We start from the raw sequence: 15,486 nt of genomic DNA on the forward strand, positions 1-15,486 counted from the left end.
CCTCTGGGTAAGGGGGAAGAGAGATTAGCTATCTTAGTACTTCTATTTCCAGGACTGGAAACAGGGAGCGGGGAGTCCCTCTGTTTAGATTCACGGAGCTTGCTTCTGTATATCTCTCAAGGAACCCAGGGAGGGAACACCTGGAGGGGAGGAGGGGGAAGGGAAATGGTTTATTCCCCTTTGTTGTGAGACTCAAGGCATCTGAGTCTGGAGGTCCCCCGGAGAAGGTTTTGGGGAGACCACAGTGAGCCTGGCACTGTATAAATCCCTGGCTGGTGGCAGCTTTAGCAGTTCCAAGCTGGTAACTAAGCTTGGAGGTTTTCATGCGAACACCCATATTTTGGACGCTAAGGTCCAAATCTGGGAAAAAATGTTGTGACACCCCTACCCCCTGAGCCTCTATTACGAGCCGCCCAGGCTACCACTGCTCAGTGTGTGGCCATTCTCTGTGTTTTCTGCTGCTCGTTCTGGGGAGCCTGGCCGGCCTTAGGGGTGGTGCCCCCTAATAGCCGCCCAGGGCTCAAGGGGTCAAAGGGCACCATGTGGCAGTGCAAAGGTGCTCACTGCTCTCCCCTGCCCCAATGCTCCTCCATGGGTCCACAGAGGTTTGAGGGGAGTAAGGAGTAACCCTATGTGCTCCATGCGTCCTGGTCACTTTTTCCACTTGGGCTGTGCTGTGAGAGGAGCATCAGAAGCTGCTGCTCTCTGCCCTTCCGCTATGCAGCCCGGCTGAGGAAAGTGACCTGGATGCAGGGAGCTTGGATGATCTCACTTCTTGCCCCCACATCCCACATCCCCTAGGGGTGCCCAGATGAGCAGCGTTCCAGGAAGGAGTGGGGGGCAGCAATGCCAGCTGCTCCATGCACACAGGTCAGTCTCCCCATGTGGGTGTAGGAGGGGGTGCAAGGGTTTCTGTGATGCCTATTCTATCAATATCATCACTCAATACCAGGCACTCAAATTCACCAGTCTTAGTACTTAGACGTTTAGCGTTTGTATTTAAGCACTTCTAAAATGTGTCCCATTTTAGTTGTCTGCTATTACATGATGTAATTGAGGGAGACTCTTTCATTTCACTGTTTCTCATCAGAACCTACCTGTACATTATCGTCTTCCATCCTCTCCACCTTACTAGGCTATAGAGAATCCCTGTGAATAGTTCCTCTCCTAACGGATGTCTCTGTCTGAACCCTGTGCTCCTCAGCACCTGTCGGCTTTCCCCAGCTCTGAGACTGTGTCTACACCGCACACCTTACCACGGTGCAGCTGTGCCACTCTAACCATGCCATTGTAAGGTGCGCTGTGTGGCCGTCCTTATCGCTGAGAGAGAGCTTCCCCGGCAGCAAAGCCAAACTACCTCCAATGAAGGGCAGGAGCTTTGTCACCGGGAGCACAGCTCCACCTATGATGCGCTGTTCACACTGCCGCTTTTCATGGCTCAAATTTTGGCATTCGGGGAGTGTTTTTTCTCACCGCAGAGAGACAAAATTTTTAGCAACAAAAGCCGAAATAAAAAAAAACTCCTCTGGAACATTTTTTAATTTTACCTTTATACAACCTTTATACTGCCTCCAGTTCTGGTATCCTCATTTGAAAAAGATGTTGTGAAATTGGAGCTAGGGCAGCAAAGAGCCACCAAATGTTCTGAGGGCTGGAGAAAAATGCCTTCCAGTGAGCTATTGAAAGAGCTCAACCTGTTTAGCTTATCAAAAGAAGATTGAAAGGTGATTTCATTGAAATGTTGAAGGGCCTTAATGGAGAGAAAAGATTGGGTATTTACGGGCTCTTGATTGGAGCAGAGAAAGGCATAACAAGACCCAATGGCTGGAAAGTGAAAAGAGACAAATTCATATTACAACTGAGGCACAATAGTCAACAGCGAGGATGATTGACCACAGGAGCAAGCAACCAAGGAAAGTGGTGGATTCATCATCTCCTGATGTCATTTAATGAAGACTAGATGCCTTTCTGGAATAAGTTTGCCCCCAAAGTAGCTGTTATGTCATACAGGAGGCCTGTGATATGCAGGTTAGATGCTCTAATGGTGTCTTCTGACCATGAAGTCGACTAATTTCTGAAAAACTGAGTGTAGCATTGGGAGCAGCGTCTGATGTTTTCCTGTCTAGCCGGCTTGCTGCCTAGAACAAACGCTCCTTGAGTGAGGTGATCCACAGGGAGTAGCTCAAACCTCCAAAGTGCCTGGCCAGGGGCAGGACATTAGCCCAGCAAGGGAGGGGTGTGGCAGTGACATCACAAAGGCCTTTAGCAGGACCTCAGACTATTGGTCAAAGGTGGTGGGGAGGTGGTGACCTCACAGAGAGATGCTGACATCAGCCAGGCAGGACAGGGGCGAGGAGACAGGGAAACCTCAGAGACCTCTGTGGCTTTGCTTCAGCACGTTTCCTTCTCCAGGTCTCTCTTTGAGGACTGAGAGATTATTTGGGGTCATGGACGTGAGCGCCAGGAGGAACCTCTTTCGAGTTTCCTCCTTCCCTTGTAGTGATTTTACTAGAAAACAGCCGTCCCTGTTTAGAAGGTAAGAGCCTCCTGGAGGTTTGAAAGCTGTTCAGTCTGATCTATCTGGTGACAAGTGAATTCTAGGCATGGAAAACACGAGCTTAAGGACGCAGAATTTTATTGCGCACCTGGGATTTTGTCCCTTAGAATCGCTGGGGACATTAGGGTTTGTCCTTTTTGTTTCACCTCTTCCTCCATCCCTCCCTCCTCTTCTTCTCTTGCTTCTTTTGTCCTTTCTCCTGTTCCCTTCCCAACAACAGGACGGAGGTGTGTGTGTGTGTGTTGCAGGGAAGTCCTCTGCAGCTCCCACTATGGAAGGTCCACCCAAAAATGTGGGACTGAAATAGTGCTCGGGCAGTGATCCCCACCGGTGACCTGGGCCATCCTTTGGGCTCTCTGGTGAGAACCCTCAGCCTCCCGTCGTCAGTCTCTACCCTGATTGGTTGAGCAGGGGGTTATTGACAGGGAGGAGACTCAGGTCCTTGTTGTTCTCTTTTAAGATCAAGTAAATAAGTCAGAACCAGTTCTATCTTTGATTAATTTTGCTGCTTCTCTGCATTAATTGTCTCTGAGCAGTTGTTGATTCCCTCTAACATTGCAGTTCTCCTCAAATGCTTACTGAATAATTACTGTCACTGTTGTTGGTCTGGAGCTCATCTGAGAGCACAGTATTCAGGTCATTCAATGTCTGAAATTCAAGATCCGATGGTTTGTTTGAAAATCAGGGCTCTTCGGTCCTATTCCCAACACTCCCTCTGACGGGCTGTGTGACGTAAGACAAGTCAATTCTCCTTTCTCAGCCTTAGCTTCTCCCTCTTTCAAGTAGGGATAATAATGATCCGCTCTTACCTACCTCATGGTGGGTGAAGGATGCGGATCCATTTGGGAGTGTCACTAGAAGTAGTGCATAATATGAAGTTTCCCACCATGTTTACTCAGAGCAGATTATGACATAATAGATTAGCTGAAATAGTCTATTTTATTTGTATTTTTTCTTTTGAAATTGTTAATAGTAGCAACGACTTAGCTCAGATTGAAGCATCTTATCTAATGGTTGATATGTAAGTGTCTTCTCTTTGTGTGGGAGGAGACAATTTAACACACTCTGACAAAGAGGAGATGCTTTTGTTTTGCAACAAAATGTTTTTGCAAAGATCTTTCATCCCACTTGTTATGATTTTGAGAAACAAACTGGTTTAGGCTAAATGGGATTTTCGGACAGAAACGGTTTGAATGAAATTTTCCCACCATCTCGATTCCTGGGCTCTGGGGTGTTTTCATCTGTTAGAACAGGAGTCAGAACTGGTTGCTTCTCTTTCTGGCTCTGCCATCGCCTTGTTGTGTAGGCCTTGGGTAGGTCACTTCCCTTCTCCCATCTGTCCAATCGGAACAGGAACAGTTCTCGAACTATGAGCAGTTTAGAGCCCAAGTGAGATAAGGGGTATTAAAGCCCTCTGTGAAGGAGAAAGGGGAGTTTCACAGTGTTTAGCACCAAGGAATTCTAAAGTTTGCTAAATGTCTAGTCTGTGGAAACAAGAAATGGTCGGGGCCAAACTTATTAACCACTGCCTTTTTAAAGCCCATTCAAAGATGTGAGTCCCTATCTTTTAGGTACCTGTGGTTCTTTGCCAGCAGCAGAGAAGAGGTTCCTGCCTCCGTTTTTTGTGGCCTTAGCAAACCAAGTGTTGTGCCCCAGTTCTTGTCTGAGACCCCTGTAAAAGAACATCTTCCCATCCATGAACAAGACAGGACCTATCTTTCAAAGGGGAACAAAAAGACCTCTGGGACTTACAGACTAGCTAGCCTGTCTGCCATAGCTGGAGAGATCCTGCAATACATTCTTAAACACTCAGTTTGTCAGCAGCACCTACAGGATGATTTGGTTCTTATGACTAGTGAGCGTGGAATTGTCAAGAACAAATCATTCCAAACCAATCCTCTTTCCTTCTTTGGCAGGGTTCTGGGCCTGGTAGAGGTGAGTAAACAATAGATGGGATCTAACTTGGTGTTACTAAGGCTTTTGACACAGTCCCATAGGACATTCTCAGAAGCAAATGAGGGAAATGCAGTCCAGCTGCAGTCAGTGTGATGTGGGTGCAGAGCTGGTTGAAAGCCAAGACTCTAGGAGCCCTTCTCCATGTTTAGCTGTCCAACGGGGAGGGTGAACCTAGTGGGTCTGGCAGGGATCAGTCCGGTGTCAGGTACTATTCTATATTTTCATGAATGATTTGGAAAACGGAGTGGAGAGCATGCTCCTAAAGTTTGCAACTGACACCAAGCACTTTGGAGCACAGGATTGAAATTCAAAACAACCTTAACAAATTGGAGACTTGGTCTTCTTGAGCCAAACTCCATGGTTAGGTCTCTCTCTCTACACTGGGCTGAAGTGAAACCCCAGAGCCAAGCACTCCTCCTGGGCAGTGAGCTCCGACCTTGATTGGTCAGATGCTGCTTTGCACTGTCAGAGCAGCTTTTGCTGGTAGATTCTCCCAGCACTTTCCAATAGCGGGAAGGTATGAAATCCCCATTTGACTGCTGGGGACAGAGACCGAGAGTGGGGAGCAACTTGCCCAAAGTCCCCAGGAAAAGGAAAACAACCAGCAGAGGAACCAATAGCAAACCCAGCAATGGAACTCAGGAGTCCTGGGGGTGTGCTTTGGTGACCAGATGTCCCAATTTTATAGGGACAGTCCGAATTTTGGGGTCTTATCTAGGATCCCATTACCCCCCACGCCGTCCCGATTTTTCACACTTGCTGTCTGGTCACCCTAGGGTGTGCACATGTGTGGGTCCCTGCTGCTCCCTGCCCCCCTCATTGAAGCAGATGTGCAGGGTTACTGCCCTGGGAAGTGCAGGGCACCAGTGGATGTGGGGTTGGCTGGAGGTAGGGTCTGGCTTCAGACAAGGCAAGGGCTGCATGGCTGGCTGGCTTCAGGCAGGGGGGTGCATCAGGGGTTGGCTGGAGACAGGGCAGGGAGGATGCGGCTGGTGCAGGCAAAGCAGAAGGTGCAGGGCTGGCTGGAGACAGAGGCTGACTGCCGGCAGGGCAGGGCAGGGGGTGCAGGGCTGGCTGCAGGCAGGGCGTGGGGCAGGGCCGGTGCAAGGAAGTTTCATGCCGTAGGCGAAACTTCCACCTTGCACCCTACCCCCCCGCACCCCTGCCCTGAGGCGCCCCACCTGTGGCAGCTCCCCCCTCCACCCTGATGCTCCCCTCTTGTGGCAACTCTCCTGCTCTGCCCTGCGGCACCCCCCTCGCCCGAGCTCACCCCTGCTCCGAGCACGAGCACCCCGAGCACGCAGTGGCCGCTTCACTTCTCCCACCTCCAAGGCTTGCGGCGCTTAAGCCTGCCAGGTAGTCAAGCACCCTCCTCTGAGCGACAGCAGCCCTGACAGTTGACAATAGAGGCACCTTAACCCCTGAGTTCCTTCAATGTGTCCCCCTCGGGGGTCCAGCTCCGATCACCAGATACTCGGGGTATGTCTATACCACCTGCCGAATCGGTGGGCAGCGATCGATCCAGCGGGGGTCGATATCGCGTCTAGTGTAGATGGAATACATTGAGTGCTCTCCCCTCGCCTGCTGTACTCCAGCTCGGTGAGAGGCGCAGGCAGAGTCTACGGGGAGCTGCAGCAGTCAACTCACCGCGACTGTGACATTATAAGTATAATCTAATATCTCATTGAAAGGTGACAGGGCCAGAAAGAGTTAATTAACTCACCTCACCGACTGACCTGACCCGTGGGTGAACCTTAAAAACTGGTTAACAAGATATGTAAATGAACAGAGCTTTGAAATGCAAGTCTGCAGTGTTAGAGGTAGAAGGGGAGGTGTTTGCTCCGGTCTTGTGATGTAGGCAAACAAGTCTTGTGTATTGCTATAGTTTTAATTCAAAGAGCAAAAAAAGAATATTAACATTTATGATGATACTTGAGTGAAATAGTATTATTGTCTGTGTCTCTTTGAAGGTTGTGGTAATCTGTATCTGAACTGTTTAATGAATAAATTACTCTGTACTAATTGCCAGGATGCTTGGAAGGAGAGTTAAGCCTATTGTTTTCTCAGGCCGAAAGGCTACTGGAAATGTTTAAGAACCTGGGACACGATCCTTCTTCATCTCAGATCTGCTTTGGGTTTCAAGAGGGGGAAATCTTAAGCCACAAGGATTGAGATCCCCAGTCATTGACTGGAGCCACCCTGAATATGGACATTGTATTATAACCTATGGACTATTTCTAAAAGGACTTTTGGCAACTACAAGCTCATCTCTACTTTGTATCTGAACCTCTAAAATTGAATTCAAGTCTATATGTCTATTAATCTTTTAACCAACACTCACTCTCTCTCTTTTATTTTCTAATAAATTTTAGCTTAGTTAATAAGAATTGGCTATAGCATGTATTTTAGGTAAAATCTAAGTTATAATTGAACCTGGTTATGTGGCTGATCCTTTGGGATCAGAAGAATCATTTCTTTAACATGATGAAGTAAGATTTTCAGGGATCATCATCATATCTAACAGGTGTGTCTGGACGGAGGCCTGAGTCTGGGTAATTTAAGGGAACTGCGTGGTTTAAACTTCTAAGTAACCAGTGAGGTACTACAGAAGCTGTTTTGTGCTGGCTTGGTAAATCTAAGTATTGAAATAACCAGCAGCGTTTGGGATTTGTCTGCCTTGTTTTGTTTGCAATTCACTCTGATTGAGTGAGCTGAGCTGGCTCCCACGGGCAGCACCGTCACACCTACAGCCAGGCTGCAGAGGTCCAGGGGATCTTAGGGGCCTTGGGGTGCACAGATACCTATGTCCAGGCCATAGCGGTCCCTGGGGAGCTTAGAGAGTTTGGGGGGGACACAGATACCAATCTCCATGCTCTAGGGGTCCCATGGGGGCTTAGAGGGTTCGTGGGGGGCACATATTGCTACATCCAGGCTGTAAGGTTACCAGGGGGGCTTAGGGGGTTAGTGGGGGGGCAAAGATACCAATGTCCAGGCTGGAGGCATCCTGGGAGTCTTAGGGGATTTGTGGGGGCCAAAGTTCCCTATGATGTAAAGGCTGTAGAGGTACCAGTGGGTTTTAGGGGTTCAAGTGGGCACAGATACGTATGTCCAGGCTGTATCGTTCCCAGGGGGGATTAGAGGTTTCGTGAGGGGCACAGATATCTACGTCCAGATTGTAGATGTCCTGGGAGGGGGGGGTTAGGGGAGTTGTGGGAGTGCAAATACCTATGTCCAGGCTGTAGGGGTTCCTGGGGGCTTAGAGGGTTTCTGAGGGGCACATATACCTACGTGCACACTGGAGTGTCGCAAGGGGCTTATGGAGTCTATATGGGGTACAGATACCAATGTTCTGGCTGTATAGGTCCCTCGGGGGCTTAGGGGGTTTGTGGGGGGCACAGATACCTAAGTTCAGGCTGGAGGGATCTCTGAGTGTCTTAGGTGTTTGGTGGGAGGCACAGATACCTACGTCCAGGCTGCAGGGGTCTCGGAGGGGCTTAGGGTCTGTCACGGAGTGTGGGGGAGTCCGGTCCTGCACCCCTCTTCCTGGGACTCACAGTGACTCTCAGCCAGCCGTTAAAACAGAAGGTTTATTGGACAACAGGAGCGAAGGATACAGCAGAGCTTGGAGGCACAAGCAGGACCCCACAATCAAGTCCTTCTAGGGGTTCAAGAAACTTAGTTCCCAGTTTGGGAATCCCTGAATTCCAACCATCCAGACCAAAACCGAAACTGAACTAACCCAACTCCCTCCAGCTGGCCATTTCCTGTGTCCAGTTTCCCGGGTAAAGGTGCTGACCCCTCCCCCCGCCTAGCTCAGGTTACAGACAGTGCACGTGTCCGGTCCTAAAGTCACCCCCTGCTCTCCCATCCCCCACACAGACAGTCCCTACTCCATCACAGTAATGCACAGAGCATTTCCCGCACGGAGCAACAGTGACACCATGTGGACACGCACGGTAACGCACAGAACATTTCCCATATGGCGCAACAGTGACACCGTGTGGCCAGGCAGGGTAATGCACAGAGCATTTCCCGCATGGAGCAACATTGACACCTTGGGACCACACCAGGTAATGGACAGAGCATTTCCTGCATGGAGCAACAGTGACACCATGTGGCCATGCAGGGAAATTCACAGAGCATTTCCTGGATGGAGCAAGAGTGATTCCATGTGGCCACGCAGGGTAATGCACAGAGCATTTCTCTCATAGAGGAACAGTGACAACATGTGGCCATGCAGGGTAATGCACAGAGCATCACGCCTATGTAGAGGCTGTAGAGATCCCTGGGGGGCTTAGGGGTCGTGGGGGGCACAGATAGCTACGTCCAGGCTGGAGACATTCTGGTGGGCTTCAGGGGCTTCATGAGGGGCACAAATATCTACGTCAGGGCTGGAGAGGTCCCTGGATGGCTTAAGGGGTTGTGGTGAGCATAGATACATAAGTCCTGGCTGTAGTGGTCCCTGGGGGTTTAAGGAGTTGGTAACGGTCACAGAAACCTACGTATGGTCTGGAGGGGTCCCTGGGGGACTTAAGGGTTTGTGGTTGCGCAGATAGTTACGTACTGGTTAGAGGGGGCCCTGGGGAGCTTAGGGGGTTTGTGTGGCGTACACATAGCTATAACCAGGCTGGTGGGGGCCCTATGGGTCTTAGAAGGCTGGTGGGGGGCAGAGATACCTATGTAGGGACTGGAGAAGTCCTGGGGAGGGCTTTGGGGGTTCCTTGAAGTCACAAATATCTACGTCCAGGCTGGAGGAGTTCTGGGGATATTAGGGAGTTGTGGGGGGGCACAGATACCTATATCGAGGCTGTAGGGGTCCTGGGGTTGCTTTGGGGAATTTTGGGGTAAAGATACCTACTTCCATGCTGTAGGGGTCGCAGGGAGGATTAGTGGGTTCGTGAGGGTGCACAGATATCTACGTCTGGTCTGTAGGGATCCTGGGGGGGCTTAGGGGTTTGTAAGGGGCACAGATACATTCATCCAGGCAAAAGGGGTCCTAGGGACCTTAGGGGGTTCATGCTGGGCACAGATACCTGCGTCCAGGCTGGAAGGGTTTTGGGGGTCATAGGAGGGTTGTGTGGGCACAGATACCTATGTCGATGCTGGAGGGGTCCTGTCATGTCTTAGCGGATTCGTGGGGTCAGAGATACCTACATCTAGGCTGGAGGGGTTCCGGGGGGATTAGGTGTGTTGGGGGGGGAACAGATACCTACATCCTGATGGTAGGTGGCCCTGGGTAGGTTAGGCGGTTTTTGTCGGTCGCAGATACAAACATCCATGCTGTAGGGGTCCCGAGGGACTTTGTGGGGCTCTAGGGGTCACAGATACCTACCTACAGTCTGGAAGGTTCCTGTGGGTATTAAGGGGTGTGTGAGGCATACAGATGCCTACATCTGGGCTTGTGGGTTCCCTGGGGGGCTTAGAGGTTTGTGGAGAGCACAGATACCATTATCCAGGCTAGATGGGTTCTGGTGGGATTAGGGGGTTGTGGGGGGCACAGATAGCTATGTAAGCAGAAGCAGGATGAACTCTACCCTCACATCTGGTGGTGAATTATGGCAAGTGTGGAAAAGGATTTCAGGGTCTGATCATGTTTGCATAGACACACCCACCGTGCGTGACACGGTCACGGCAGCCTGGGATGGTTACTTTGGCAGCTATGGTATCCCCAGTTTATTTGTTGTTGGGGTGTGAGATGTGGAATGTTGTCACCCTGATTGTGTAGATGAGGAACTGTGAAACAGCTTTGAGACAGGGATTCTCACCATCAGTTGAGTGGCACTCACTAGACAAGGGAGTGGGCTCCTTGGATGAGGCAGAAACTCCAATTACATTTTCTTCTCTTTTAACAGTTGAATAGTAGAGCGGATTGTTGAGTTTCTTAATAACTGAAGGTCCAGGTTTCTGAGCTGAAGTCATTGAAGTGCTGTGTTAAATAGTGGGGGAGTTTGATACTGTATTGTAGAGCAGCTGATGGAGAAGAGCAGTTTGTGGAACACTTGGAATGGCTCACGGAGTGGGGGAAACTAAGCAGTTCTTGGAGACAGTGGGAGCAGATCACAGGTTGGTTGGTGGAGCAGAGCAGCTGGTGGACTGAGCTGAGCAGTTTGTGGGAAAGGTAGAAGCAGAATCCCACGGAGAGGCAGGGCAGACAGCAGTGGACCATGTTTGGTGCCCCTTTCTACCCAGGCTGGCAGGGGTAAAACCCGGCAGATAGACTCTTGAACTCTGGGGCTGCGGTAATGTAGGTGATTATGGGGTTGCTGGAGTCTTGAAATATTTGAGGTATTGTACTTTGGAGTCTTGGGGTGATTTGGGGATTGCTAGATTCTAAAGCCCAGGGAAAAGTACACGGCCTAGTTGAGGTGTTTTCCAAATTTAATGCTATGTTGTTTATCTCACATTATTAAACATTTTCTGCTATATTCAGATTCTATGATTGTGAGAGGGGAAGTATTGCCTCTTTGAGGCACCTAGGGGTGTGTATGTAAAATATTCCCATGTCACTGGGTGAGGGCTTGATCTGGTTTGCATTACGTAAGAGGGAAGGGACCCCTATGTATTGAACCCAGTCCTTGCTGCTATCAATTCAGCATGGCAGATGGGTTCCACCTATGTCCAGGATGAAGGGGTCCCTGGGGATTTGAGGGGGTTCCTGGGGGGCACAGAGATCTAGGTTCAGGCTGTAGGGGTCCCTGGAGGGCTCAGAGGTTTGGTGGGGGGCACAGATACGTACGTCCCAGCTGCAGGGGTCCCAGAGGGGCTTACGGGGTGCCATGGAGTGTGGTGGAATCTGGCCCTGCACCCCTCTTCCTGGGACACACAGTGACTCAGCCAGCCAGTAAAACAGAGGGTTATTTTGGCCAACAGGAATGAAGGATACAGCAGGGATTTGGGGCACAACCAGGACCCGTCAGTCGAGTCCTTCTGGGGGTTCAGGAAGCTTAGTTCCGAGTTTGGGATTCTCTGAATTCCAACTACCCAGCTCCAAATCAAAACTGAACTAACTCCCTCCAGCCGTCCCCTTCCTGTGTCCACCTTCCCGGGCAAAGGTGCTCACTCTCTCAGCCCTGCCTAGGTCGAGTTACAGGCTTAGGTCCTGTCCCTCACCTAAAGTCACCCCCTGCTCTCCCATCCCCCACAAAGACAGTCTCTACTAAATCACAGTAATACCCAGAGCATTTCGCGAATGGAGCAACAGTAACACTTTGTGGCCATGCATGGTAATGCCCAGACCATTTCCCCCGTGGAGCAACAGTGACACCATGTGGCCACACAGGGTAATGCACAGAGCATTTTCTGCATGGAGCAAGAGTGACACCGTGTGGCCATGCAGAGTAATGCACAGAGCATTTCCTGCACGGAGCAACAGTGACACCGTGTGGCCACACAGGGTAATACACAGAGCATTTCCTGCATGGAGAAAAGTGACACCGTGTGGCCATGCAGGGTAATGCACAGAGCATTTCTCCACATGGAGCAACAGTGACACCGTGTGGCCACACAGGGTAATACACAGAGCCTTTCCCCGCATGGAGCAACAGTGACACCATGTGGTCACGCAGGGTAATGCACAGAGCAATTCCTGCATGGAGCAACAGTGGCACCGTGTGGCCACGCAGGGTAATACACAGAGCATTTCCTGCATGGAGCAACAGTGACACCATGTGGTCATGCAGGGTAAAGCACAGAGCATCGCACCTACGTGGAGGCTGTAGACATCCCTCGAGGGCTTACGGGGGTTCCTAGGGTCACAGATACCTACATCCAGTATGGGCGGGACCCTGGGAGAGTTGGGGGGGTTGTGAGGGGCATAGGTACTTGCGTCCAGGCTGTAGAGGTCCTGGTGGAGATTAAAGGCTTCCTGGAGGACAGCAATATCTACGTCCAGGCTGAAGGGGTCCCTGGACGCTTAGGGGGTTGTGGTGAGAACAGCGATCCCTGGGAGAATAGGGACTTGGTGAGGGGCACAGATACCTATGTATGTCCTGGAGGGGTCCTTTGGGGGGGCTTTGTGGTACTGTAGGAGACACAGATACCTACGTCCAGGCTATAGGCATTCTGGGGGGGCTTAGGGCTTTCGGGGGGCACAGATACCTACATCCAGGCTGGAGGGGTCCCGGGGGGCTTAGGTGGTTTGTGGGGAGGGGCACAGATATGTACATCCAGGCTGGAGAGGTTCCGGAGAGGATTAGGGGTTTTTGCGGATGGCAGAGATACCTATCTCCATACTCTAGGGGTCCCGGGGGGCTTAAGGTTTTTTGGGAGTCACAGGTATCTACGTCCAGGCTGGAGTGGTTCCTGGGGGGTTTAGGGAGTTCCTGGGGGGCACAGATACCTAGGTCCATGCTGAAGGGTTCCCTGGGTGGATTAGGGGTTTTCTGGGTGGCAGAGATACCTACGTCTAGGCTGTAGGGGTCCCTGGGAGGCTTAGGGGTTTGTGGGGGGCAGAGATACCTACTTCCAGGCAATAGGTCTTCCAGGGGGAATTAGTGTGTTGGGGGGGCACAGATACCTAGGTTCAGGCTGGAGGGTTCCTGGCGGGGGGCTTACGCCCTTTGCGTTGTATACAGATATCTGCATCCAGGCTGGAGTGGTCCCTGTGGGGGATAATGCGGTTTCTGGTGGGTACAGATAACTACCTCCAGGCTGGAGGGGTTTCTCTGCACTTAGGGGTTGTGGGGGGCACAGATACTTCCATCCAGGCTGGAGGGTCCCTGGGGGGCTTAGCGGGTTCATGTGGGGCACAGATACCTAAGTCCAGGCTGGATGGGTCCAGGGGGGGCTTATGGGGTTCAGGGAGCACAGATGCTTATCTCTAGGCTATAGGGGTCCCTGGTGGGCTTAGGGGGTTTTGGGGGGCCCCATATACCTAAGTCCATGCTGTAGGCGTCCCTACAGGTGCTTATGGGTTCGTGGGGTGCACAGATAATTATGTCCAGTCTGGATGGGACAGGGGGGGTTGGGGTTTCATGAGGGGCACAGATTCAAACCTCCAGGCTGTAGGAGTCCCAGGGAGGCTGTGGGGGTACAGATACCTACATCTAGTCTGGATGGGTCCTGGGGGTTATAGGGGGTTTTTTGGGGGCACAGATACCTAGGTACAGGCTGTCGGTGTCCCGAGGAGATTAGGCGGTTCACTGGGGGCTCAGATACATCCAGGCTGGATGTGTCCCGAGGAGCTTAGGGAGTTTGTGGGGTGCTCAGACACCTGTGTCCAGGCTGTAGGGATCTCTGGGAGGTTAGAGGTTCGTGGGTGTCACAGATAGGGACTTCCAGGCTGAAGGGGTCGCTGGGACGTTTACGAGGTTTATGGGAGTACAGATACCTACGTCCAGGCTTAAGGGGTAATGGGGGTGCTAAGGGAATCGGGTCAGACACAGATACCTACGTCCAGGGTCTAGGGGTCCCGAGGGGATTGGGGGTTGAGGTTGGAACAGATGCCTACGTCCTAGCTGAAGGGGTCCTGGGTGGTTTAGGAGGTTCGTTGGAGTCACAGATACCTAAGTCCAGGCTGTAGGGGTTCCTTGGGCATTCGAGGATTTCTGGGGGTCACAGATACCTACGTTCAGACTGGAAGGGTTCCAGAGGGCTTAGGAGATTTATAGGGGGACAGATACCAACATCCTGGCTGTAGGGGTTCCCGTGGGGATTAGGTGGTTTATGGGGGGCACAGATTACTCATAGACTCATAGACTCTAGGACTGGAAGGGACCTCGAGAGGTCATCGAGTCCAGTCCCCTGCACTCATGGCAGGACCAAATACTGTCTAGACCATCCCTAATAGACATTTATCTAACCTACTCTTAAATATCTCCAGAGATTTAGATTCCACAACTTCCCTAGGCAATCTATTCCAGTGTCTAACTACCCTGACAGTTAGGAACTTTTTCCTAATGTCCAACCTAAATCTCCCTTGCTGCAGTTTAAGCCCATTGCTTCTTGTTCTATCATTGGAGGCTAAGGTGAACAAGTTTTCTCCCTCCTCCTGATGACACCTTTTTAGATACCTGAAAACTGCTATCATGTCCCCTCTCATTCTTCTCTTTTCCAAACTAAACAAACCCAATTCCTTCAGCCTTCCTTCATAGGTCATGTTCTCAAGACCTTTAATCATTCTTGTTGCTCTTCTCTGGACCCTCTCCAATTTCTCCACATCTTTCTTGAAATGTGGTGCCCAGAACTGGACACAATACTCCAGTTGAGGCCTAACCAGCGCAGAGTAAAGCGGTAGAATGACTTCTCGTGTCTTGTTTACAACACACCTGTTAAAGCATCCCAGAATCACGTTTGCTTTTTTTGCAACAGTATCACACTGTTGACTCATATTAAACTTGTGGTCCACTACGACCCCTAGATCTCTTTCTGCCATACTCCTTCCTAGACAGTCTCTTCCCATTCTGTATGTGTGAAACTGATTGTTCCTTCCTAAGTGGAGCACTTTGCATTTATCTTTATTGAACTTCATCCTGTTTACCTCAGACCATTTCTCCAATTTGTCCAGATCATTTTGAATTTTGACCCTGTCCTCCAAAGCAGTTGCAATCCCTCCCAGTTTGGTATCATCCGCAAACTTAATAAGCGTACTTTCTATGCCAACATCTAAATCGTTGATGAAGATATTGAACAGAACCGGTCCCAAAACAGACCCCTGCGGAACCCCACTTGTTATACCTTTCCAGCAGGATTGGGAGCCATTAACAACTACTCTCTGAGTACGGTTATCCAGCCAGTTATGCACCCACCTTATAGTAGCCCCATCTAAATTGTACTTTCCTAGTTTATCTATAAGAATATCATGCGAGACCGTATCAAATGCCTTACTAAAGTCTAGGTATATCATATCCACCGCTTCTCCTTTATCCACAAGGCTCGTTATCCTATCAAAGAACGCTATCAGATTAGTTTGACACGATTTGTTCTTTACAAATCCACGCTGGCTATTCCCTATCACCTTACCACCTTCCAAGTGT

This window comes from Gopherus flavomarginatus, chromosome 5 (genome assembly GCF_025201925.1).
Source record: "Gopherus flavomarginatus isolate rGopFla2 chromosome 5, rGopFla2.mat.asm, whole genome shotgun sequence".
NCBI classification, from domain to species: Eukaryota; Metazoa; Chordata; order Testudines; family Testudinidae; genus Gopherus; species Gopherus flavomarginatus.